The sequence below is a fragment of the Leptonotus elevatus genome, chromosome 12, assembly GCF_054856555.1.
Source record: "Leptonotus elevatus isolate MCC_2025b chromosome 12, RoL_Lele_1.0, whole genome shotgun sequence".
NCBI lineage: Eukaryota > Metazoa > Chordata > Actinopteri > Syngnathiformes > Syngnathidae > Leptonotus > Leptonotus elevatus.
The window spans coordinates 1,832,368-1,859,332 of NC_141250.1; the positions used below are offsets into that span (position 1 = coordinate 1,832,368).

At 42.8% G+C, this 26,965-nt stretch overlaps 1 long non-coding RNA gene across 2 annotated transcripts; it reads left to right on the plus strand.

The window, feature by feature from the left end:
- Positions 1-26,965, plus strand: LOC147164246 (uncharacterized). Of its 2 annotated transcripts, none has more exons than XR_015096747.1 (4): positions 1-151; positions 20,356-20,426; positions 21,115-21,388; positions 26,563-26,965. It is a non-coding gene; the product is annotated as an uncharacterized LOC147164246 (long non-coding RNA). The 2 variants fall into 2 exon arrangements; XR_015096746.1 differs by having other exon boundaries at positions 21,287-21,388.

Consider the following 26,965-nt stretch of genomic DNA (forward strand, 5'->3'; position numbering starts at 1 on the left):
AAATAAAGTATACCACAACAAAACGTGCAGCGGATAATGCACGGTCGAAAACGAGGGTAAATCTTGGCTTGGCATTTACCCACTTCCGAGCTCTGAAGGAGTGGCTTGGACTGAAGAGCGACGCAGAGTTGGCCTGCTTGCTATTCCACAGGTAAATGCCAAACAGAAAATACAATTTTAGCTTGTTGATTTAGCGACATGCTAGGTTAAGTCACATTGACAAGGGTAACTCGGCAATATCGAATGAGGGTCGAACTTTTTTTTATATGCTTATATTTACACCTGGCAATAAGTGAAGCTAAGCTAAAAAGCTGTAGCAACATTTGGGGGTGGGTTGCGGGTTGGGTAGTTTCCGACACTCTGGCATCACAGACCGTTTTTTTGGGAAGCTACACGCGCTATTTGGCTGTTGTGTTGTGGTAGTTGAGCCTGCTGTTTTGTTCTTGAAAACTGTTGTGAGCTCCACACTTGTCCTGATTATTTCACCATCGTTACAAGGTGAATGTCGCTTTGAACTATTATCCCTGTCGGTGATCGCTGGTCTCGGATCAGTAATGTGACCATTTGCAAGATACCTCGTCACTCTCGCAGCTTGCTTGGCCGAGTGCGGTCAGAGCCAGGGGGCGTGAACATTAAGCTCGTATGGGTTGAACCATGGGAGGAGTCCGTTTTGAATTGTTTGTTTACAAACAGAAACGGTTTGATTACAAACAGAAATGGTCAAAACTCTGGACAGTGCCTTTAAACTGATCTGTCATGGAGTAGGTCTTAAACCTCATTATTATGTTATGGCAAAATAAAATCAAATTTTCAAAGAAACATGAAAAAGACCAATAAATGTAATACATGAACCTTAGAAAATATGTTTAATGCAAAAACATTGGTTATACAACCACAGCGGGACATCAGGACTAAATGTATTTTTTCTAAACTGCCTTAAATTTACACAACTTGGTGGTCTTGAACACACAAAGACATTTTATAGAATAAAGTTGCAATTGAATATATGCACAGTTTTACTATATGTGTTAATTGCTTGGCAAAAATATGCATATGAGGCTGTGTGGGTGTATGTAAATGTGTGCTGGCAGATGAACCTTGGAGAGGATTTATTATGAGCACAGTGTGACCATATGCTTTGTACTTGCATCTTCTTCTGCATAGTTACAGCAATATCTTTATACTTCACCCAAATCTCCATGCAAAAGCAAAATGCATCAGCAGAGGCTTGATACTTGACTGTGACTCACTATCAACAACCCATGTTTATGTATACAATAAAGTGTAAAGTGAAGTTTTATATGAGTGGTTCTGTGTCACAGGAGTAAATTTATTGTGGTGAACAGATAAGATGCGCCCCAAACAATGGTCACCTTTCCGAGCCAAGATCTCTTTCAGAACCTGCATGCTCATCTGTCAGAGGTGGCAAATCCAGGCAAACTGTGGCAGGGTTTTTACAAACCCAATTCCCAAAAAGTTGGCACACTATACAAATTGTGAATAAAAACTGAATGCAATTATGTGGAAGTGCCAAATTTCGAAAAAAAAATTCAGAATAGAACATAGATAACAGGTCAAAAGTTTAAACTGAGAAAATGTATAATTTTAAGGGAAAAATATGTTGATTGTAAATTTCATGGTGCCAACAAATCTAAAAAAAAGTTGGGACAGGTAGCAATATAAGGCTGGAAAAGTCAATTGCACTTGCAAAAACAGCTGGAAGACCAGTTACCACTAATGAGGTCCATTGGCAACTTGATTGGAGTATAAAAAGAGCTTCTCGGAGTGGCAGTGTCTCTCAAAAGCAAAGATGAGTAGAGAATCACCAATTTCTGCAATGTTGCGCAGAAAGATAGTGGAGAAATATCAGAAAGGTGTTTACCAGCGAAAAATTGCAAAAAGGTTGACGTAATCATCATCTACAGTGCATAACATCATCCAAAGATTCAGAGAATCTGGAACAATCTCTGCGTGTAAGGGTCAACCCAAGTTGTTATCAGCACTCAGTTTATAAGCCTGCATCGGTGATCGTATAGGGTTGCATGAGTGTGTGTGGCATGGGCAGCTTCCACATCTGGAAAGGCATCGTCATTGCAGAAAGGTATATTTAGATTTGAGAACAACATATGCTCCCATCCAGGCATCATCACTTTCAGAGAAGATCTTGCATTTCTCAACACGATAATACCAGACCACATGCAGCACCAATTACAACATAATGGCTGCGTAGGAAAAAGATACGGGTATTGAAATGGCCAGCCTGCAGTCCACTTCTTTTACTTATAGAGCACATTTGGCGCATCATAAAGGGGAAGGTGCAACAAAGAAAGCCCAAGACAGTTGAACAGTTAGAGAGACGCGTGTCAGACAAGAATGGGACACCATTCCTTATTTCTAAACTTGAGAAACTTGTCTCCTTGATCCCCAGACGTTTGCAGACTGTTGTAAGAAGAAGAGGGGATGCCTCACAGTGGTGAAAATGGCCTTGTCCCAACTTTTTTTAGATTTGTTGACACCATGGAATTTAAAATCATCATAGTTTTCCCTTAAAATGATACATTTTCTCAGTTTAAACTTTTGACCTGTTCTCTATGTTCTATTCTGAATACAATTTAAAAATTTGACACTTCTACATAATTGCACTAATTTTTATTCACAATTTGTATAGTATCTCAACTTTTTGGGAATTGGGTTTGTACTTTCTGGACCTGGATTTGCCATCTCTGCGGCATAAAAAGCCTTCCGTCTCTTAAATCAAGTGAAACAAAAGGACTCCATATCTGCTAACAAGAGCCAGAACTTGTTTTGCTGCACAAAGGGACATGGCTATTAAAGTAGTTGGGCACTCTCCTTTGATGATAGGGTAAATGATATACTTTATGTACAGTATGTGTCTCATTTGATTATCCATAATTGAAACATGCTGAACACGCAACAATTATGAAATGGCATTCTTCGGCGGTCGTCATGTTTGTGATATTGTGGCTTTTCTGCAGACTTAAAGGGACAGTAACGTGAAAAATAAACTTTTTGGAGCTTTTAACCATGTTAAAATGCTAATTCCTCATCAAAGACATCACCGTCGTGGTGTTTTCCTCCATTCTATGAGAAATTCTAGGCCAGGGTTCACCAATTCCAGTCCTCGATCCGGACTCCTGCAGGTTTTACATGTTTCCGCCTACCAAAACACCTGATACTAAAGATCAGGATTGTTATCATGTCGACATGTCGAATCGGTACGATTACCAAATGAACAATACTGAGCTCTCTCGACCTCAAGGACCGGAATTGGTGAACTTTGTTCCAGGTCATTCTGCTCTCCAAGCACCAGCCCCTCCCAACCCGAGAAATTGAGCGGGTATTCAATCTTTGGCGTCATCAGGTGCGCCTCCGCAACGCCTCTACGGACTAAACAAAGCACCATAGGAGCTAGCTAGGGCGCTAGCTAGCTAGAACCTGGGGCTAAAGACAAACTGTCAGGGTTTTTACCCTCTGGGCCTGGATTTTCCACCTTTGGTGTTACATATGTAAATATTTAACAATAATACATTTTTACAATACCTTATATAGCGATTATTTGGGTTGTCGTAATGACGAATGAGAAATTTAGACGTTACTGAGGGGAGTTGTAATTTCCTCAGCTTTAATAAGATAATTACTAATCCACTCAGAAAAGACAAATGATTCGGCAGAAATGGAATTTCTAGACAACAAATTTATTTAGTAAACACACATATATCAGTCACAGCCTAACCTATTAATAAACGGAATAAAAATGTGAATCAAAGATAAAAAGAAAACTTGCAACCTAAGATAAAGAGGTAATGCAAAAGGTAGATGGGGAATAGAGATGGAAGCGTTTTGACCTGTCAATCCTTTTATATTTGAATAAAGCGTTGCGCCAGTGGTATGCTCAGATTGCAATGAAGGCGCACTTACGGACCGGTTCAGGTGCACAGGAGAGAGAGGTACTCGGCGAGCGTCGATCCTCAGTTGAAGAAAACTTCGTTGGAAGTGATCTGGGCAGTCGGCGCACGCACAGCTGTAATGCTGCACTGGAGTCTCTGGCTGATGGTGATGGGTGCACGACTGAGAGACTGCTGCAGGTCCCCGGTTGGTGGAGAGGTGCGCGCGCAGTTGAGAGGCCGCAGTCAGTTGGTTTGGGTGCTACGGGGCGTCTCGGGCGCACAGCTGAAGCAGAAATGGGTCGCTGGTGCGCTGCGGCTCGGTGCCTAACAGCCGTCGTGGAACCGGGTCGGCGGGACGCTGCGTGATTCAGAGAGTGGAAGGTAGGTGGATCGGCTCTCGGCAGGAACAGACACGCGCGTTTTCCGGTTTGATTTGAATCACTAACTCTCTCAAATCACTTTAACTCTCTCAATACATATGACGTATCAATATGTCATAGCCGCCACGTACACATGACGTATCAATACGTCATAAGCTTGAGTGTACAGGAGGGTCTGGCGCAGCTTCTGACTGAAGGATTAGGCTTGACTGCAATGTTATTTAAAAGAAACGGCCAGCAGGTGGTAGCAAGTATAAGATAAGCCAGTATCACGCAAGGATCTTGTTGTAGAAGAAGAGAAGCAGGAAGTGTAGATTGGGACTGCGAGTGTCGACTGTCACTACAGTGTGTTGTAGAGCAGCGGGGAACAGCGGACTAAGCGGAGAGGAAGTAGAAAATAAGCGATCGGCAAAACATAACAGTTAACCCTGCAGGATTGCTTTTTGGCTTAAAAAAAGCATCCCCATCGGCTCTCAAAGCATAACGGCGGCGATCGAGTTGCTGCACATCAAGGAATACCGCTTTGTTTGTCGAGCACTGGACGACTGGATGCTGCAGCAGAGCTGCAGTTAGACCAGTCAATTGTTTATTTTTATGTGCAATAAACTGTTATTTTGTCATCAGAAGCACTTTTTGGAACGTTATTTTATTGCACAAAATCATTATGTAGATATTTGAGCTGTCACAGAAGAAAAAATAGTAGTGTTAGTCAAAGTCGAAGAAGAAAAGCTCTTTTTCTATGTTTTTTTTTCTCAGGAATTAGAATTTTGACTAAACGTGGCAATATTATAATGTTGATAACTTAAGAATGGAAAAAGATAGAAATACACTTCTTTTTTCTGATGAAAGAAGAGAATGTAATCTTTCTTTTGGTATGTTTATATAGCAATAGAACACAATATTCTGTGGGCCTTGCAAGATCAGTCAAAATCCAGTAAAACGGCTGGTATTGAAAGGGGTTGCTCCAATGAAAATGGCTGGTATTCAATGAGTTAATTAAATCCAATATTGATTAATTATGGAACATACATTCTTCTTAAATATCAAGGTCATGATAAAAAACCCACAAACATTAAATTCCAAATAAAATTTTGTGGCGGCAGTGACTGGTTAAATTATTTAGTTATTAATGAAAGCAACACATGATGAAAATTATTGATTACAGCTTTCAACTCCAAGGGCCCCATTTTCTTTCCTGATACAAGTCTAGCGCAAAGTGCATTGTATTGTAACTGTGGTGGAATTTTCTTTCTTTTAGTATTTTCGATGATAGGCGCAGTTAGAAAAGAGTGTTTGGGGGGTGCTGCGTTGCGGGGCTTTCCCTGGTGTCTGGGACGGCGCCGTTCCGGCGCGGTCCGTCGCTCTGGGCCCGGCGACGCGGTTCGGGGCCTGTGTACCGCCGGGGTGCCCGGTGGTTCCCTCTCCCCTCCCCCTTCCTCCCCCTTGCTGCCTCTCCCTCCTCGCCTCTCCCCGCCCGTCCTCCGCCTCCCTGTCCCCTCTCCCTCGTCACCCTTCCTCCTCCTCTCCCCCTCTCCTTGCGTCCCTGCCGCTGCCCCCTGCCCTTCTTGTCGTCCCCTTCCCTCCTCCCTTCCCCCTCCCCGGTACGCCTTCCTTCCCCTCCCCTGGGCCGGGGGCTCCGTCCATGGCCCGGGTCTCGGTGCTATGGGGGCCGGCGGGGGTGGCTGGGGTTTGGTGTCGTGCCCGCCCCGCTCCGGTGGGCGTCCTGACACCTCGGGCGGGACCCAGTATCCGGGGGGCGAGCCCTATCGCCCCGCCGGGCGGGTCCCATATGCCCGCCGGGGTCCTGGTGGGGTGGGTGGGGGCTTGGTGGGCCGGTGCGCCTCCTGCCCCCGCCCGGTTGGGGAGGGCCCCGCTGGTCACTCCTCTTAACTCACTACACTAGGTTTGCACAATACACTTTTATAGACATATAGGGCACATAACTCACTTTGGGGGGTGGGGTAGGGTGGAAACACCGTCTTCACCCTACAACTCCCCTCCAATTTTAATACACCACACAACTTGTGGGTGGGGTGGGGGGGGCTTGTGGAGGTGCCATCGGTTGGGGGCCGCAGTATAGAGCAGTGCTGCGGTCCCCTGTCCGTGTCGCCCCCCCCCCCCCCCGCCCTATCTATTTTTTTAATGCACCACATACACTCAGCAACATGCTTGGGTGGCGGGTGGATCGGAGCGTGGGAATATCATTTCCATCGGCTCCGGTTCACCTGCTCCTAATTTTAATGCACCACACACACACACTTGTATATACACTGGGTGGGGTCACATTCACGGTTTAGGGGTAGAGTTCGCCAGTCCGCGAGCTGGCGGACTCAGTAACAGGGGTTAATTTTCACAAAGAACGCTGGGGTGACGACCGGGGCCTTCCCCCGCTGGGCCTGGGGTTCGGGGGTGTCGGCCGCCCTCCGGTGCCCCCATCTCCCCCTTCTGCCCCCGGTGTTCCGTCCTTCCACACGGCGGGGGGTGGGGTGGGCGCGGCTGCCCTCTCCGCTTCGCTGTCCGGCCCCTCTTCGGCGCCGGAGCCTGGGTGCGGGTGGTCCCCGGGGGCTGGGGGTCGGGGTGGGGGGGCTGCCGGTTGGTCGGGGTGGGGTCGGGGGGGGGGGCGGCTTTGTTGGGGGGGGCGGTGGTGGGGGTTGCGGGGTGGGGGGTGCTGGGGGTGGGGGGTGTCTGGGGGATTGGGGGCGTGGGGGCGGCTGGGGCTGGGTTGGGGTGGTTGGCGGGGGTGGGTGGGGGCGGGGGGGTCGTGGGGGGGCGGGGGTTGGGGGCCGGTGGGGTGCCTGGTGGGCCTGCAGTGCCCCGTCCCGCTGCGTTGGGCCGGGGGCGCGGGCCGTGTTGGGGCGGGGGGCGCTCCTGCTCCTGGGTTTGCTCTCCGGCCGGTGGCCCTGGCGGGGCCCGGGGGTCGTCCTTTGGCGCTGCCGCGGCCTGGGGGGCCCTGAGGTGTTGCGCTTGCTCTGTTCCGGCGGGGGTCGTCGGCTCCCCTCTTTGGTGGAGATTTTCATGCATGCCAGATCCACCACACCAGCATCTACCGAAACTCAGACACAATCTGTTTCCTCCTCAGGTTATTGAATCGGTGGAGGCTGGTGTCTGCGGATCTCACGCGGCTTCGTCTGTCCTTCCTTCCTTTTCTCGGTCTCTCCTTTGGTCTCTTGAGGCCTCCCTGATTTTATGTTTTTTGGATTTGTTGGGGTCTGGATGTTTCTTGGGCTGGGGAGGAGTTCTGGTGGGGGGTGTCTGGTCGGTGCTGGATTTCGCCTTCCTTGGTTTTCTTCGGTCCCCTCGGGTCTCCTGGTGTTCGGTTTAGGTGAACGGTATGAGATTTTTTCTAATAGGTTTTCTGGTGAGCTAACAAATACACGCACGCACGCACGCACGCACATACACATACTCACCCACACACACACACACAAAAAAAAAATATATATATATATGTATGTATGTATATGTGTATATATATATATGTATATGTATATATATATATATATGTATATGTATGTGTATGTGTATATGTATATATGTATATATATGTATATATGTATATATATATATATATATATATTTAAAAAAAAAAAAAAAGAGCAATGATGATGACATTTCCGAATGAACAATACTGAGCTCTTAAGAAAAAGAAGAAAAAAAAAGAGAAAAAAAAAAAGAAAAAAGAAAAGAGTGTTTGCCCAATTCTGGCCACTCATAGTGACATTCCACATTTGCATAAAAATCAAGTGTCTTAGTGCACAGTATAGGAACAGAGATAAATTGGTAAATCATCAACTTTGCCTTTAGGCTCAGCTCCTTCATGACAACAGACCGATGCAGAGTTCACGTCACTGAAGAGGCTGACCCTATCTGCCTGTCGATCTCCCACGCCATTCCCCCCTCACTGGTATCCATGACCCCAGGCATTTTAACGCCTTTACTTAGGGCAGGATCTTATCTCCTACATCCACATTGACACATAACAAATGTGATAACACATCTTGTAAATAACAGAAATAGCAGTACAAAAATGTCATTACTTCATTACCCTTGGGTTTTTACCTGATAAGAAGAACGCAGTAACTGATATTATACATCATATTTTGTCCATTAATTAGATTACCCTTCAGCAGAAAGTTAAACTCTAATTTAACTGGACAATGTGCAATTTCTACAGAAATTGCGTGAAAGGCTGAACGCTGAATGCTAATAGGTGAATGCTAAGATTTTAATGCATGCGGAATGCATATGAAGTAAATTGAAAAATAAATTATGTGAAAATTACTAATTATTAATTGTAGTGTGAATGATAAATCAAAAAAGATAAATTGAACTGCATTCACTATAAGGAGCTTCAAGCGGGAATTGAACCCATACCCAGTCATGTGCTTTAAACACAGCACTATTGTGAATATGGAGGTATCTTTGACATTGTATGTAATTGTATTGATTAAAGAGTGTAATACAGCTGAACATATGGATTTATATAGTAAAAAAGTTCATGCCAAATGACGTTTAATAAAATAGGATTAAAAAAAATTATGGAAGTGGGCGTGGAAAGTGTGACTTTTAATGTCTGTCCCATTAAAAATGAATGGGAACAATTTATATTTAATGTTAAATTGTGCAAAAACTGTAAGTAATGTGAAATCAGACGATATATTCCCAGGAAGGCGTGAATTTTTGAAACAAGTTGAACGTTGTAAATCGTATGTATTATGTGGGAGTTATTGCACAGCAAAAAAACGTGGAGAATAAAAGGTGGCTGAAATAATAATAATAAAGGTTAAAAACAACAATAACAGGGAATGCTGTTCAGCATTCCCACAACTAACTTAAGAATAACTTCAGGTCACAAACAATGATGTTAACCATTGAGGACTGCTTCTGCTGCACTCCACCCCTTTCCCAAACACATGCAGATAGAGATGCCAACTTTCCTGTTAGAACACCCAGAAATAGCTCACCCTTTGGGCTGTTAGTTCCAGCAGTTCAATGACTGATAGTAGCTGGGGACTTATTTTTTTCCGATTCTTTGAACTTCTAAACGCCAGTATGGTATCGTATGACCTAGATTGCACAAGTTATACTTGAACATTATCAATTCAATTACATGTTTCCTGCTTATATGTTTTTTTCAAGTAGTGTTTTTTTTTAATCATCCTCTTCAAGAATTTATAGATCGATGAACAAGCATCCAGAGCAATGCAATAAAATGGACATTGCCTTTAAATGACATGTGCTCCATACCAAAATCAAAACTCATATTGTAAAAAAGCAATATAATTATGAAAATGTTGTGTTGTGCCTTATGGGGGGCCCCTCCATCCCCCCTCCCTTTATTTGCTGGCTGTATACTTTGGCAATGAATTTTAAACTTTCTTTTATTACTTTAATGCTATTGCCTGGCTACCTCTCAATCTATCTAAGATGTCTTTGAACTGCCCTAAGAGCGCCCTATTTTTACCTCACTCTTCCACTTCTGCACAAATGACACTCTTTACTGTTGAACAAAATGCATTTAATCTTCTACTATAGCATTAGTATCCTCAAAAGTTTTCCATTGTTCCTATCTTCAATACCCTAACTCTTTTTCAACAATATCGGGATAAGGTTTGCCATATATGGAAGTTTCATTGTTGCCTGCCCATTATCTTGCATTAATCATTGGCATTGATGGAAATTCTGGACATCAATTCAATAGAGTGAATGTAGAACACTGTGAAAGACAATATATGAAAAGATTAATTCAAAAGTCATAGAGCTTATTGATAATTATTCGTCGGTCTCTTATACAATCACTCATAAAAACAGAAATAAAATTTAAAAAAATGATTTATAGAATTATAGAATTTAGTGGGTGGCGTGGCTTAGTGGTAGAGTGGTCGTCTCCCAGTGCTTGTAGTTGTATGAGAAGCAGGGAAAAGTATAATTCATTCCAAAGACTGAAAGTGTGACCAAGTTAATTGTTAGCACACAAGCAATGCTGGCACATTTGTGGAAGGATAAAACACTGACACAGATGCTTTTCAACTGCACTTGAAACAATGCAATTAGTTTCACAGAAAAACAACTAAATACTGAAATGCAGTATATGAAGTGTGAATGTTACCGAGAAAAAGTAACTACAAAGTCTAGATGTACGAGTGGGTCAAGTTTGGAATGTGTAAAGTATGTAAGCAGCAAATGAAGCATGGTAGCTGGAGAGAGCTTTTGTGCTTCGGGGCAGTCTTATTACCGCCCACTGCCCTGATCTCTCTTTTGAACTTTGACATCAGGTACCCTTTTCCACACAAAGCACCAACTTTTCTTTCAGTGAAAGTTGGGGGAAAACAGAGAAAAAGTAAGAAAAAAAGAAAAAAAACATTGCTGTGGAATTAAGGTGAAGGAGAGAGAGTTGGTTGATACGATATCTACAATATTTTAAAGTGATTAACAGATCATTAAAACTATTGTGTGTGTGCTCTTTATTTGATTGTATTGATATGAAGCTTTCTGATTTATTGTGTGTATATGTATATATATGCACACAACTACAGTTGATAGATTTAAATGGATAGAATTGGGTTCAGTGTATTCCTAGGAATATAGTGGTGGTCATGTGAACCCTTTGAAAATACTTTAATTCTACTCGAATTAGTCAGAAAATGTGAGCTGCGGGGGGTTGGGGGGCTGCCGGTTGGTCAGGGTGGGGTAGGGGGGGCTTTGTTGGGGGGGGGGGGTCTGGGGGCCTGGGGGCGGCTGGGGCTGGGTTGGGGTGGATGGCGGGGGTGGATGGGGGGCGGGGGGTTCGTGGGGGGTGCGGGGGTTGTGGGCCAGTGGGGTGCCTGGCGGTCCTGCAGTGCCCCGTCCTGCTGCGTTGGGTCGGGGGTGCGGGCCGTGTTGGGGTGGGGGGAGCTCCTGCTCCTGGGTTTGCTCTCCGGCCGGTGGCCCTGGCGGGGCCCGGGGGGTCGTCCTTTGGCGCTGCCGCGGCCTGGGGGGCCCTGAGGTGTTGCGCTTGCTCTGTCCTGGCAGGGGTCGACGACTCCCCTCTTTGGTGGAGATTTTCATGCATGCCAGATCCACCACACCAGCATCGATCGAAACTCAGACACAATCTGCTTCCTCCTCAGGTCATTGAATCGGTGGAGGCTGGTGTCTGTGGATCTCACTCGGCTTCGTCTGTCCTTCCTTCCTTTCCTCAGTCTCTCCTTCGGTCTCTTGAGGTCTCCCTGATTTTTTAGGGGATTTGTTGGAATTGAGATGTTTCTGGGGTTGGGGAAGAATTCTGGTGGGTGGCCCGGTGGGTGGTGTCTGGTCGGTGCTGGATTTCACTTTCCTTTGTTTTCTTTGGTCCCCTCGGGTCTCCTGACGGCGGTGTTCGGTTTAGGTGAACGGTATGGGATTTTTTCGAATAGGTTTTTGGTGAGCTAACAAATACACGCACGCACGCACGCACGCACGCACGCACATACTCACCCACATAGAAAACAAAACAAAAAAAAGAGCAATGATGATGACATTACCGAATGAACAATACGGAGCTCTTTAGAAAAAAGAAAAAAAAGAAAAAAAGAAAAGAAAGAAAAAAGAAAAGAAAAAAAAGGAAAAAAAAGAAAATGTGAGCTGTGATTTGTCGAAGTCGCAACAGGCATAAACCAAAACCACACATATACTTACATTACAACCTCTGTTTACAAGCTCAAGTATCTGTTTGCGAGAAATCGATGAAATTCCAAAGCGTTCACATACTTTTGCCTTGCAACTGAAAATTGGTCACATTGTCCATATGATTAGTCACAAGGGGATGAATAACAATGGCAATACAGAATTATGCACAAAAAAAAAGTACAAGAGAGAACAGGCAGGGGAAGTGCAGGTTGGTGGTGTGAAAGTGACTGGTTCCTGGGTGTTGGTCAAAAAGAAGAGAACAGTGGGAGAGGACAAGAAGAAAGGAAGACTGCTGACTTCTTGTGGTGAGCTAGAAGACAGAACATTGAGATGAAGGAGTGGCATCTGCTGAGAGTTAAGACAACGGGTGCTGTACCCTCCGCTTTAGAAACTAATCTATCCATCTATCTATCTATCTATCTATCTATCGGTCTATCTGTCTGTCTGTCTGTCTGTCTATCTGTCTATCTGCCTGCCTGCCTGCCTGCCTGCCTGCCTGCCTACCAGGTCACCGTATCATGATCCTGAGAGTAGACTTGATGACAACATGGCCAAACACACACTGCAGTATATACCTGCTACTCCCCGGAAAAAAAGGCCGGCAAGAAAGTGAATAAAAGAAACTGAAGGGGCAATCGCAGTGAAACTAATCTGTGGTGCAAATCCTGCTGCGTCCCCTTGCACGCAGGGGAGTTTTACACAATATACCTCACAAAAAGAAAAACTGTGGAGTTGAAACATCCACACAATTGTAAATAGTACCACAGTTGCACACATTTGTAAATAGTTTGCCAAATTGTTTTGTCAAATTGTTACATTGTTGAATGTAAATAAACGTATTTTGCTATCCAAAAACACTTTTTCATTGTTGGTGGTAGTGTTTTACAGAAGTAAAGCACTGTTTCGGTGTTTGTGGCATCATTCATGAAAAAAAAGTGTCAAATTCACTAGAGTGCATGAAATAATATCGTTTCACAAAAAGCTTAATGTCTCCGTATTTTGGTCCAAAACATCGCATTTGGGTGAAACTAACCTATTTTCTATTGTTGATTACTGAAAAACGGAATAAGGTAGAAACAAACTTTTTTTTTCTGATGAAAGATGAGAGTTCAATCTTTCATTTGGTAGTATCTATGTTTCCATAGTCCAAACAAAATTTTCTGTGGACCTTGAAAGATCAGTCAAAATGCTTAAATCAGCTGGCACCCACCATATCCTCTTTTCTGAAAATGCTTGGCAGTCAAAGAGTTAAGGGTACGATCCTAGCCCGTAACACCGATAGTGCTATGTGGAATTAGACTAGATAAACCGTGAAACGATTGGCACCGGTAATTCAAAGTTTATGCACACTTAAAGTGTTGTGATACTTCTTAATGACATGCTGCGTGAAATCAGTTCTTTAGTGTCTCAGCTAGTTATGAAAAGCTTTCTACACTTTTTTTTTCTTCTCTTCCAATTTTTTTTTTTGGGGGGGGGTTCCATTCCCCTAGTTACTCAGGATTTGATAATAGCCTTATAGCCCTAGGATAGGTTCGCGTTTTTTTTTTTCTTCATTTTTTTTTTGCGTCTGTCTCAGGCCCTTGCTTGTTTCTGGGACCAGAGTCCCTTAGTAGCAAATACAGTACCTAGTGAGACACCCCAGTTAACTGAATACACATAGATGTACACTGACAACACCCCGACATACACTGTATGCACATAGCCCCGCAGATGGTAGGGTAAACTTGCACCAGTGGTATGTGTTTCTTGTTGCAGTGGAGCGTGACACGGAACTCTGCCTCGGATCATATGGACCCGTCAACCTGTAAATCCTGAGGATTCATCCCGATTAACGAAGGGGGGACTGTAACGAATATTGCCCGTCACCCTAAATCTTTTTATTTTATTGCCTTTTTATACATTTCCCCCTGGGGAATGTGTGTGCGTGTCTTAATACAGTGTTTTCAGTTTAAAAGGAGTTTCCCTCCAGCAGGGACTGGACTTCGGTTTATAACCCCCAGGAAACGCATACCACAGCTCCGACAGACCTGAAATCCTGTCTGATAAGCAGGCCCCAGACCATCTTTTATGGTCTGGCCTATCCACAGGAATTAGCCATGTGTTTTTTTTGGGAAACAATGCCCCGTGGAAGGTGTATGGTACAACAGTGCCCTCCAACGGTCACTATCGATTATCCTCAAGAATCCTGCCGCTCCTAATTAATCTGAAATCTACATAATTCGGGACATACACGGACTCTATGTACTTGACTGACATCAAGTAACTCCTGTTGTTTATCTTAGTACACAACCTGTATGTCTATCTCAAATGAATGATGTGTGTAATTTCTGTAGCCACCTAAGTTTAGCTAATTAGTAAGCTTAGCGGATTCAATAACTTTATGATCGTGGTAATGTTTGAAATGTGTTCAGAATGATAAATGAAGCATCTGGCTTGTCAATTCTGATCCAAATTTATCAAATACTATCCCAAAAGCTTGGTTTCAGTCGACCAAGTCTGCTTCATTCGCACGGAGGGGATGTGACTCCGCCCCTGTGGGCTACGGCCCGACCCACCCTGCTGACACAGCTTTTAAAAGCAAGCGCGCGAAGGAACTTCTCTCTCGCTCTTTTCCTGCAACTCTTTTCCTCACGCTCTTTTCCTGAACTCTCTGCCCCCTGAACTGCTCGAGGACTCTCTCGTTCCTGCAACTCCTCCACCCTCTATCCACCTCACGTCTGGCCCCATGAACTTTTCCTGATCATCACGAGAGACGTGGTCGCTGAGGGTGACTACGCGGCTTCTTCCTTTGAGCCACAGCGTGTGTCACAAGGCGCGCATCAAGCAAGGGCGTGCGTGTCTGTTCCAGCCGTGACCTGCGCGTGCACCTGACCAGCAGCCAGAGACCTCCCGGGCAGCATTCCAGCATTCAACCGAGGATCGACGCTCGAGTCTCTCTCCCTCCCGTGCGACTGAACCCGTTCGTGAGTTGCGCCTCCATTGCAATCTGATGATCATATACTTTTGGTGCAACGCTTTTATTCAAATACCTTTTTCATCTACCTTCTTTTATCTTAGTTAGTTAGGTTGCAAGTTTTCTTTTTATCTTTGATTCACATTTTTATTCTGTTTCATTAATAGGTTAGGCTGTGATTGATATATGTGTGTTTACTAAATACATTTGTTGTCTATAAATTCAATTTCTGCCGAATCATTTGTGTTTACTGAGTGGATTAGTAATTCTCTTATGAAAGCAAAGAACTCCATGATTAACTAAAGTAGCAACTTCAGATTATGAATACTTGATAATAGGATTTTTATCGTTTATTTTGCTCCTACAAACTTCCCTCAGTATCGTCTACATTTCTCATAAGCCATTACGGCAACCCAAATAATCGCTACACCAGGTATCGGTATCGGTGCCAATACCAGTCTTATTTTAAGGTATCGTACTCAATACTACTATTGGCCGCCCTCCTGCAGAAATGAGAAATTAAATAAATACAAAGTTGTCATTATTTTCATGCAATTTTAAGGAAAAATTATATGTTGGGATATATAGGTCTTTCTTTAAAATCATCTGTCATTTATTGGTGGGGAATTTTATTTACTAGTGGTATTGGTATTTGGTATCAGTAGCGGTGACTACTCAAGAGTTGCGTATCGGTTGGGAAAAAAGTGTTATTGAACATCCCTAATCCTGACCATGCGCCATGACGTGCATGTATTCTGTAAATTCAAATGACTCGCTTTCATTTTTTACAGGCAACATATAACAATTGCATGTTTCAATAACAAAAATAATAGTTCCAATAAGATTATGAGTAATATCATGTTAAAGCATTCATTCATTATCAGTCACTCAGGCTAGAGGTGGCGGGCAAATAAGGTGGGGGTGGCCGCCTCTGAATTTTGTACACAGGAAAAACCTTGTGAAAAACACAAGGTGCGTTTCCATTACCCTCAGTTTTGCGCAAAAGCAAGCTGGTAATGGAAACACATGATTTTTGAAAAAACTCTCAAATATCGCAAAAAAGTTTTTACGCTCTCATGAGACCCCCGCCCGGTCATGGAGGAAAGGAAGTAGGAAGTACGAGTTAACAATACGGGTTCGCTGGTTTCTTCTCCCGCTTGGGTCAATTTCCAGGAATTCTACCCCATCTAAGCTCCAGTTCCAGGAATAGTGTAAAGCAGGTCCCAAGCGGAGTATACCCACGCGAAGCGGGGCTGAGAAGTCGGGCTGCAGCATCCCGGGTTCGCTGGTTCGTCCTCCCGCTTAGTTCCAATTCCAGAAATTCAACCCCATCCAAGGTCCAGTGCCAGGAATTGTGTGGAGCGGGCCCCAGGCGTAGCTGACCCCCGCAGGGCCCTACAAAGTGGGGCCCAGAACACCAACCTAGAGCATCCCGGGTTCGCTGGTTCCTCCTCCCGCTTTTGTCCAATTCCAGGAATTGTACCCCATCCAAAGACCAGTTTCAGGAATTGTGCGAAGCAGGCCCCAAGTGGAGCTGATTCCAGCAAGATCCCGCAAAGTGGGGCAGAGAACACCGGCCTGAAGCATCCTGGGTTCGCCAGTTCCTCCTCCCGCTTGGGTCCCAATTCCAGGAATTCTACCCCATCCAAGGTCCAGTTCCAGAAATTGTGGTGGTGTCGGAGCTGCCTCCTAAGGGGATAACAAGTCTTTTTAAGCATGAAGCGATTCTGCTCCAGAGCCAATATCCCGCCGTTCAATGCACGTTCCATATCATTGAGAAATGGCCGTTGCCCCAGGCAACGAGCGACATACGGCGCACGTCGTCGTTGAAATCCATCCGTCCTCACTATAATACGAGTTATAAGCGCGCGCACACACACAACACCAACACCAAATGCCTGAACCCGCCCGATGAAGGGATGGAGATGTTTTTAAAGTAATATTAACAACTCCGGGCGTCCGTCATCCATCATGAGCACCTCCTACAGAACTGCAAGATCCCGCAAGCCTGGACATTATGAGAATTGCGCATCAGAAGCAAAACGCTCTTCAATGGAAACACCGACAAGTTGAAATTGTACTTTATCGAAATAGTACAATATCGCTTTTATTTTTGCGAAAAACTCTAATGGAAACGCAGCTACACATACACTGTCGGCATTATAGTTCATAGTTGGGATAGGCAACTGCCGTGTGCGACCCGTGCTCACAATGAGTGGCCCCTTGATTACTTAAGAAAAATATACCATAAAAAAATTAATATATTTTTGGGGGGCGCGGGAGAATTCTAAACATACTACAATAAACTCCTGCATACTCACGGTTTAGAACCTATGGATTTTGTTCCCATCCATCCATCAATTTACTACCGCTTATCCGTGGTCGGGTCATGGAGCGGTAGCTTCAGGAAGCCCAGACTTTCCTCTCCCCCGCCACTTCAATCATTTTCTCCGGCGGGATCCCAATGCGTTCCCAGGCCAGCCAAAGGACACTCTCAAGCGTGTCCTGGGTCGCCGGTGGGACAGGCCCGGAACACCTCTCCAGGGAGGTCTCCAGGAGGCATCCGAACCAGATGCCCAAGCCACCTTAACTGGCTCCTCTCCAGGCGGAGGATTAGTGGATCAACTCTGAGTCCCTCCCGGATGACCGAGCTTCTCACACTATCTCTAAGGGCGAGTCCAGAAACCCTGCGGAGGAAACTCATTTCGGCCGCTTGTATCTGGCATCTTGTTCTTTCGGTCACGACTCACAGCTCGTGACCATAGGTGAGGGTAGGAACGTAGATCGACCGGCAAATCGAGAGCTTCGCCTTTTGGCTCAGCTCCTTCTTCACCACATCAGACCGATACAGAATCCGCATCACTGCAGACATTGCACCGGTCCGAGACTGTCAATCTCCCGCTCACTTGTGAACTAGACCCCAAAATACTAAGCTCCTCCACTTGGGGCTCATCTCATACCTGACCCAGAGAGAGCATGCGATATGTTAGCATACCTAAGACCAAGCGAGTATGAGTGATTGAAAATCTTTCACATCTCCTCTGTAAAGCTGGAATGTGTGGTGCATGTCCCACTCCTTCGTGGTCCATGCACCCAATGAGGTTGACAATCATCTCTCAGTCTGTAAAGTACAGGTGTGTCTGCTGTTCAATAACTACAGAACATTGGACTATAAGAAGGTATGGCATGAACATGTTTTTATCCTTGAAGGTGTACAGTATTGTCAATGTTTCAATTCATGCAGCAACTCATTTCCATCTGTTAGATCAAACACATTTAATTTAACCTTACATGGTATATTTGTAATACTTTTCTTCCTGTTATGAACATAAAACATTTCATTCACTTTTTTAAATGGCACAAAGTCACCAGTTCTTTGTGGTTGGTGACCAGTGAAGCATTAACTAATGCCTACACGGTAACACCCAATAGTAAGAAATTAGAGAGAAAGTTTGAGGGGAAGGAGCTAGGAAGCTGATAACTCCACAGACTTTGCAGTACCCACTCCAACACCACACACACACACCCCCACACACACGCGCACTCACGCACACTAGACTAGTTGCCATGGGGACTGGTCATGGCTGCAGATTGTGCCAATAGGGTAGCAATGGGTCCAACTGAGATCAGAGACCTGACTGTTATTATTTAAGATCAATACTCTAACCTCCTTGATGCAATTTTTTTTAATCAAAACATCAGATGTGTTATTTATTCGTGAGCTAATTTACCGTTGATCACATTTATCAAGTGGATAAACATGCCATTTGTGCTCTATAACATGAAGCAGAGGACAAGAAGCTGAAGTCTGCAGCTTTGAATTTGGAAAAGAAGGTCATTAGTAATAAGTTGTTTTCCGTTTTCTTTGTGCACAAAAGAGGTTACGGATTAAAAAGACATCTTTGCACATAATGAAACAAAGTGGTAATTTTATTGAATTAAAAACTTACTTGAAAAAGGATATTATAATGATAATTTGCAATCCATAGCATCCATCCCTTTGATGTATTTCTCTCTGTTGTCTGTTTATTTATCTCTTAATGTCTTCATTGAGTAAGTCAACTGTTGTCCACATTCTATGCAGATTTTGCAGAAACAGCACAGCAGCAATAAAGAGACTAAAACAACCCCCCCAAAAAAAAGACACCAAAGGAATAATAATGTATGCCTGGGAAAACGAGTGCTGTAATTTCAATTCATTTCCAGCCTGGGCCCCTGGGGTGCTGAGTGTGTTTGATCCCAAAGGCAAGTGAGTGGGGAGAAGGAGGGTTGCAGGCATATGTATGCAGAGGAGAAGAGAGAGAGGGGAGCCAGGGAGTTGCAGAGAAGCAGTAAGCCATTTAATATTCCAGACCATGGTTTGAGATGAGAGACTGCTCTCATACCTTCAGGTTCATGAGCATAATGAGATTTTTATTTTGCTGAGTGCAGTCTGTGTGCGCGTGTGTGTTCGCTTTCAGGATCACTTATGTGTGTGCTTGTGAGGCTGAGTGTGGAGGAAAAAAAAATCTCCTCTGGGCTAACATGCCTCAATTATATTATCACATCAGGGACTATGTATGTATTTATTAGACAATGATTCACATGCCAATAAGGGAGTCAGGCTCATTACTCTGAATGCCTCTTTAACGCCTCAGATAAGGTTCACTGATTACCACTGACTTAAGTCTGACAGTAAACACACATTATATTAGCACACATACAGATACAGCCTATTACTTTCAGTACACTCCCATTGGGTACTTTCCCAAACTAACATCTCCTGACTCCTTGGGGTGGAAAACAATCAGCTGAAAAGTGCAGGAAAAATCTCCCTAACATTCAATACTCATTCAACGTATAAGTGTGTGTTTCATCACTCTTATAAGAAAAAAAAAAGTCCCCACCCTTTCTGTAAATAAGGGGGAAGCAGATCTGCACATAAACATGTGTCTGTTCTTTGTCAGAGCCCTTCTAGCTAAAAGAATGAAATTCAAAACAGGAAATATTTTCCTGCTGTGTTCAATTATTGCAGGGTTCATTGTGGGTGTAGTTAACATATCAAAGCAAAAGTTGAATATACTACAAATCATGTGCAGGTTTATTTTTATTTTTATCAATCTGTCGGATATGGGCATATGGCCAATTGAGTCTTTATACATACAGTAATACTGTAGCTAGCTAGCTAGCAGGCTATGGCTATGACAAAAACATGTCACAGGCTTGTTAAGAAAACACCTGAAGGACTGTTTCTTCAACAAAATTGAATTATATGTTCTCTTTAAAGGGAAAATCCGTCCGGGGATGGCCCATTTTTGACTTATAAACACCCATTATGTATTTTTTGACCAGGAAAATGATATAAGTTTGCGTTTTCAATTTTGTCAATCTGTTTTAGAGAAATCAGTAAATAGCTAATTCATTTCAAAGGCCCCAATATTGTCATGTTCCCTGGTCTGCTTTTCTTTATCTTTTTTCTGTCCCACAGTTACCCGGGGATGGCTGGTGAGTGGAGCCTCCTGCTTGCACACCTGTTGGCCCTTATTATCAGCAGGGGAAGTAAGATATGAACACAATGCATTCCGAGAGGCTTTTTGCAATTCGAGTTTTACACAGGTCGTTATAGATTAAATGTCAGGCGGTTAAATTTTTTTATCGTAATTGACCGCATTAACTCACAATTAATCACACATTTTATGTCTGTTCTAAATGTACAAAAAAATGTACAATCCCCCCCCCCCCCTTTTCATACTCCTGTTAACATAAAAGTGGGGAAAATGTTAAACTAATAGAAATATGGCTGCATCTTTTAGTCATTGATACAGTAATTTCATAAAAAATCATATAATTGAGTTAAAATAATTTTTGTGTGGAGGTCATTTTCTGCCACTAGATGGCATTGTAAGATGTTGGTGACAGCTTAGTGCATTTTTCTTTTCATATTAAGAGCTATTTAATGTTTAACATGAAGTAACTTGTGAAATTCTGCACTTTTAAAAAATTGTAAAATACATCATGACCCCAGTCTCCACAAATATATGCATTATTATTAAATTTATTACTGCTTAATTTTGATGTGGACGTGGGGGAATCCTCAGTACAGGCTTTCCAAGTAAGGGGTGGTCATTCATTGCACGTTAAAAAAATTCAAGGAACTTCAAATTAATTCAAAAGTCAAAATTAATGCACTCATTTTGACACCCCTAAGTAAATGTCAATCTAAGGTTAGTTTGACTTTTTGTTTCAGAGTCCACCTCCAGGGTGCACAGTACTCCGTCCACTGCCTAACTGAAAATCAGGGGCTGTAAAGGGCCACACTCGGCTGGAGGGTCGGCCTCCTCGTTGAAAGTCCAGTGCTCTAAATTTTTCAAAGTCCGTTCATCCATCCATCCATTTTCTGCACTGCATATCCTCACTAGGGTCACGCAACGGGCATGCTGAATTTGTGAAAGTCCAAATTTCACCAAGCCGACCTCCAGGACTGACTGACAGCAAACGCAACACGGAGCCACGTTTGGCCGGTAAGAAGCAAATTTTGTTCTGATAACCTCTGTCTGTTTAGCGGCCGAATGCTAATTGCTGCTTTGACAGCTGCATGGGCCATGGGAGCGAGCTGCCAGCCTGCCTGCCTGCCTATGGAGTCTAACAAAACTTCAGCGTCGTTAAATGTTTGAAAATGGTGACCACCAAAATTCATATGCACATCCCTACTCTTGTCCTCTTCAACCTGTAAAAATGATAATAATAAAAAACAAGCTGTACAATATTTTTGATTTTGTGAAGGTGATAGTGTTTTTCCTCATAGGAGCTCACATTATATCAATACAATTCACAGGTTGAAGTAGACAAAAGTAGGAATGTGCATATGAATTTTGGTGATGTTTGGTCACCGTTTTCAGACACTGGGTGACACAAAACATGACAAAACAAGCCAGGAAACAATACAACAATGTTTGCATCTTTCCTTCAATTACATTGACAGGGTGAAATGGAAGGGGGGGAAAAGCATTCCACGCACATATGAAATGGGCTTCATTAACTCATTCAAACCCAAAAACGTATTTAAACATAAAAAAAAACGTTTCTATACGTATTTTATGTTGTTGTTTTTTATGCTAAAGCATACAGAAAGCTTTTATACAGCTTCTGACATGAAGAGGTCGCTTGAAACAATGATAGTTATTACAAAAAACGGCCAGCAGGTGGTAGCAGAGTATAAGAGATCAATCAGCCAGGGCCATGTTGCAACAGGCTCTTTTTCCCAGTGTTTTCAACGGGTTTGTAAATAATGATGAAACTTAGCTAGCTATATTCTAATACTAATTCACGCATTTAATTTATTAATACCACCTTGAAAAAGTATTGAATTTTAATATCTGGGTGAGGTCTTAAATTTCATGCTATGTGTACCTTTTCCGTGGAGAAGCAGCAAGCCATATTAGGAGAAGTTGGCGGAACTGTCTGTCCCTAGAGTGCAAGGTGCCGTTGCGGACGGGACATGTCGGGAGTCGAGTCCTCCACACACTAAGCAGCCAATTTGAATGTAGGAGAGGAAAGAGAATGTTTTAATCGCTGTTCACTGTTTGCAACTTACTCACTAAAGAAAAGGAAACAGTTTGAACTGTTAGCGTGCTGCAACGTCCTGCTACAGAGAAGCTAGTTGCTAACCCGCTACATGCTAACGTGAGTCAGTTTCACCTTCTTTGCATACATGCACTGATGTACTATTTAAACACCATATTAACAATAAAAATGTTTTGCGGTTGATGCAACCCATCGTCATCATCGTCGTAGCGTAATTAGGTTATAATTATGCCGCGTGGGTGCGTGTGCACGCGCGCTTGCGCCTTTGTGAGAGATGAAGGCAAGGTTATTTGGGTGTGAATCTGTAAATGTTGCCTTCATAAGTGTTATTTGTCCGCTTTTATCTATCTATCTATCTATCTATCTATCTATCTATCTATCTATCTATCTATCTATCTATCTATCTATCTATCTATCTATCTATCTATCTATCTATCTATCTATCTATCTATCTATCTATCTATCTATCTATCTATCTATCTATCTATCTATCTATTTAAATAGGTGTCAATTACACATGGATTTTCGTTATTTGCGGTCCTGGCCGGTTTGTACCCCTGCAAATAGTTGGGGTCCACTGTTACTGTCCAAGTTACATTATTTTAATAGTATGGTGATTGGATAACTACATTTTTTTTAAACGAGAAACTGTATCAGAAGAATACAATTTAAAAGTAAGCCCCCCAACCCTGCTTATGCAGTAGCATAACATGCATAGATAGATATTTTATTATACATTGATACTGTCTTTTAAGTCTGCTTGATTTTTATCTCAAAATACATTGAATTGATGTTTTTAGGTATGTATTAAGTATTTTAAATTTTTTGCATTCCAATTACCCTCCTAAAGCGGTCGTATACTCACATTTTTCATCCCTGATTAATGCCTAAATATTATTATTTAAAAAGTGTGTTTTTGTGTTAATGGACCGCAGTCAATTTAAACTCAAAATGAACTTATTTTGCTTTAACCCTTGAAATAGCTGGGAGTAAATGAGTTAACGTGACAGGCCTAATTTATGAACGTCAGGGGCGCATTGCTGATGTGTGGGAAGCCATAATTCCTGCTGGTTTGCAGGTCATTCAATTTTTATTCACACTATTGCGTTCAAATCAAATTAGTTCAGAACCTTTATATTAATGTATTTTGTTCTGATTTATTATTGGTGGTATTTTGTCTATCTCGGTTAAAGTGTGTCAGCCAGTTGCGAAGGGGGTTGCTTCGGTGAAAATGGCTGGGAGTGAATGAGTTAAGATGTGCTGAATGTAGTAATATAAAACTCACTACATCACAACTGAGTTTTACAGGGGGGTGAATTTTAGTGCTGACATAATTTTTCCGCACAGATCTATTATACAGTATAAGTGCCAAAGTTCAGCCCAATTAAATGCTCCTTTAAGAGTTCTGAATACCTTATTGTCCTCATACCACACATTTGGGCCCAGGGAACTTGTGCAGTTGGCACCCTCTTATTGAATAAAACCTGCTATTATTTTAAACAGTGAATTTTATGCCCTGTATTTTAAATATAAATTATTTTGTTCATTTTCCTTCCATCTTTTTTTTGGTGCTCCTCTTCTTTTGTTTCTCCTTGGTGTTACTTGTGTGTGATCTTGGTATCATCAATTCACTATAAGACATTAAATAATTACACCCTGCATGCGTTACCCATTTATGTGATGTTTTTAATCCTTTGGAATTATGTGAAATAAATCATCGTCTCAGTTGCGACTATAGCACCTCAACCCAGCCCTGTTAAATATTCTAAATGTATGGCTTGTGGAGCCCCCACCAGCAACGGTATGTCCTCAGTCAGCACCCTTCTAGCTGCCGTATGTGTACAAGTAAATTTTCTGAAGTAAAAGTTGAATGCTTCAGAGATGATGCAGATTCAAACAGCTTTAATATTTATCTGCGGTATTCACCGTTGATTTAGGGATCCCTTTGTTTACATTCGACTTGTATTAGACTTGGTTTCACACTCCATCTTACCACTCAGCCCTATTCCTCTACACCTCATTTTGCCATCTGCTCCAATGTTATGGTTTATCCTTCCATAACTATTCGTTTTCACCACAGCCCCCCAGGTTCCCTTTTTTTTCTCTTCACATTTGTGCAACGACGCAATATGTTTGTCACTAAATTAGCTTTAACAGGACTCAGATGAGTCACCACAAGCAGATGCTCAGCACCTGTTTGTGTTTACCAACTGCTCATTGGCATTAGTTCTCTCTGTACATATGATCGTTGGAGTAAACAAGAGGGACACTTTGCTCATTTGACCTCATATATTTAAACCAGAAATGTACTTGTACAGTGTTCCCTCCACCCGCAATAGGTGAATTTCCGCAAGTGGATTTTCACTCCTACCCCTACCACTGCCACACAAAAAGATCCCGATTGTAGAGCCAAATGTTTGGATTGCTATGAATTGTTGATTTTCTACCCATTTTAATTTAAGCTTTTGCAATAATAATAATATATTTTTTATTTAACTATTTTATATTTACAACATTATTTTCTTGTTTCGGGTATTTCAATTCATTAACATCAATATTTAAGTATGTGTTTGATATTTATTCTTTTTTACATTTGCTGTTGCATTTTATTCAAAACTAAAATAATAAATCAAATTGTGTTTACAGTAAATGTTTGGTTCATTTGATTATGTTAGTACTTACGGTTGGCTTATATGACATTCAGGTTCCCACTTAGTACTGTATTAGTCTAAATCAGTCCCAGGCTGATCGTGTTGCTGAATTTGCTAACATTTCAGATTAAAACAGGCTTCACTTTGGGGCTTTGTGTGGCCAGTAAGGGGATTTGCTGACTTTGCCAAATATTGCAATACTTCAATGATTTGCCTGCAATTTTTTTGAATGTTTACAAGTATTTTTTTAATGAACAAAAAAAAAAATCTTGTGTGCGCTGGCAGCATTAATAAACTGCATAAATACAGATCAGCGGCTGACAGTCCGTGCTTGTGTGATGTATGGTGAAATGACGTTAAAAGACGAGCAGTATTTGACTAACTACTGCCGCCTAGAGGCTTGGCATGCGTCTCATTGTAGGCCCAATTTGGGGAGTGGCGTGGCCAGACGGAGGCATACTCTGATTGGATAAGATTTGGGGAACTGTTGCCACCTTAAGATCTGTTATGAACGTAATTAAAAACACATTAATGCAGTTAGCTGTGGATGTTTTCTTTTCTTCAAACGTGGTGGTGTGGACACTATTTTTTTTTATACCCCGAGGAGGGAAATATCCGTTTTTAAAAATACCCTGCTACGTGTGTACATGGCCTTAATCATTGTGGGTTGCAATCTAACAAGTCTCACATAGAGCTTTACAAAGGTATTCACAATGAAAGAGTGGAACATGAAATAATTTTATAGCAGTATGAATGACCAATAATCACTATTATTGGTGGTAATAAGGAGCCGCAAAATAAAATTTTGCCTAGGTCCCCATGGAAGCTTGGGTCTGTACAGGTGTAATCTGGTGACAAAGAGGTGGCTGCACATTCTGCTACTCCAATTGGTGAAAATGGAGGCTCAACCCCTTTGACACCAGGAGACATCCCTTCTCCCTCTCCTCGCAACCGGCCATGCTTGTGAATTGTTTAAAAGCCATGTGTTGAGTGAACTGCCATTTCCGTTTATTACGTTTTCCTCTGTTTTTGTTATGTAGGAAGGTTAAGACCCTGTTTTTTGTTTCCTAACTATTCAGGTTAAAGTTTTGTTTCAAGGTTCTGTTACTTACATTTAAAATATTACATGGCTTAGTGCCTTGCTATCTCGTCGATTTAATAGTACCGTATGTTCCGACACAAAATCGCTGGTCTTTTGGTGATTCCAAGAGCCAAAAAGAAGTCTGCAGGTTCTTGAGCGTTTTCGATTCGGGCTCCAGTGCTCTGGAATGCCCTACCCTCTGAGGTCAGAGATGCTACCTCTGTAGAAACGTTTGAATCGTGTCTTAAGACTAATTTTTATACTTGCATTTGGCTGAATTATGAAGGCCTGGTAACTGCTGCTGCTTTCTTTTCCTCCCTTCTCACCGGCTTGGAAAGGGAGTTAGGTGTCAATGACCTATTTGGATGCTGCTTTACAGGTTCTGCGCTTGAAATTGTCGCCATGGAGATAGCTGCTCCGACCAACTAGGCTGCATTTGGATAAGGACCCACTTCCCTGACGATGTGTTCTTGCTGTGCTTCAACTTCTTCAACACACTATTCTAGTTAATATTGTTTAGTATCTGTATGCGCCATAGTGTATGTTACGTGGTGTGTGTGTGGTTGCTGTAGTGATGCCTGGGTGTTGGGGTCACATGCCAGGTGGTGAATGCCGGGAGGTTCAAATAGATGTGCTTTCCCGGTAGTACGAGTTAGGGAATTGAGCTGTGCAGCCGTATTTTTTGTTGACCGCAAAAGCATGGCGCATGGCATAACGCAAAACGCATGACCCATGAAATGATCCGCATGGCATCGCTCCGGCCATCCAAATTGTGTCTGATC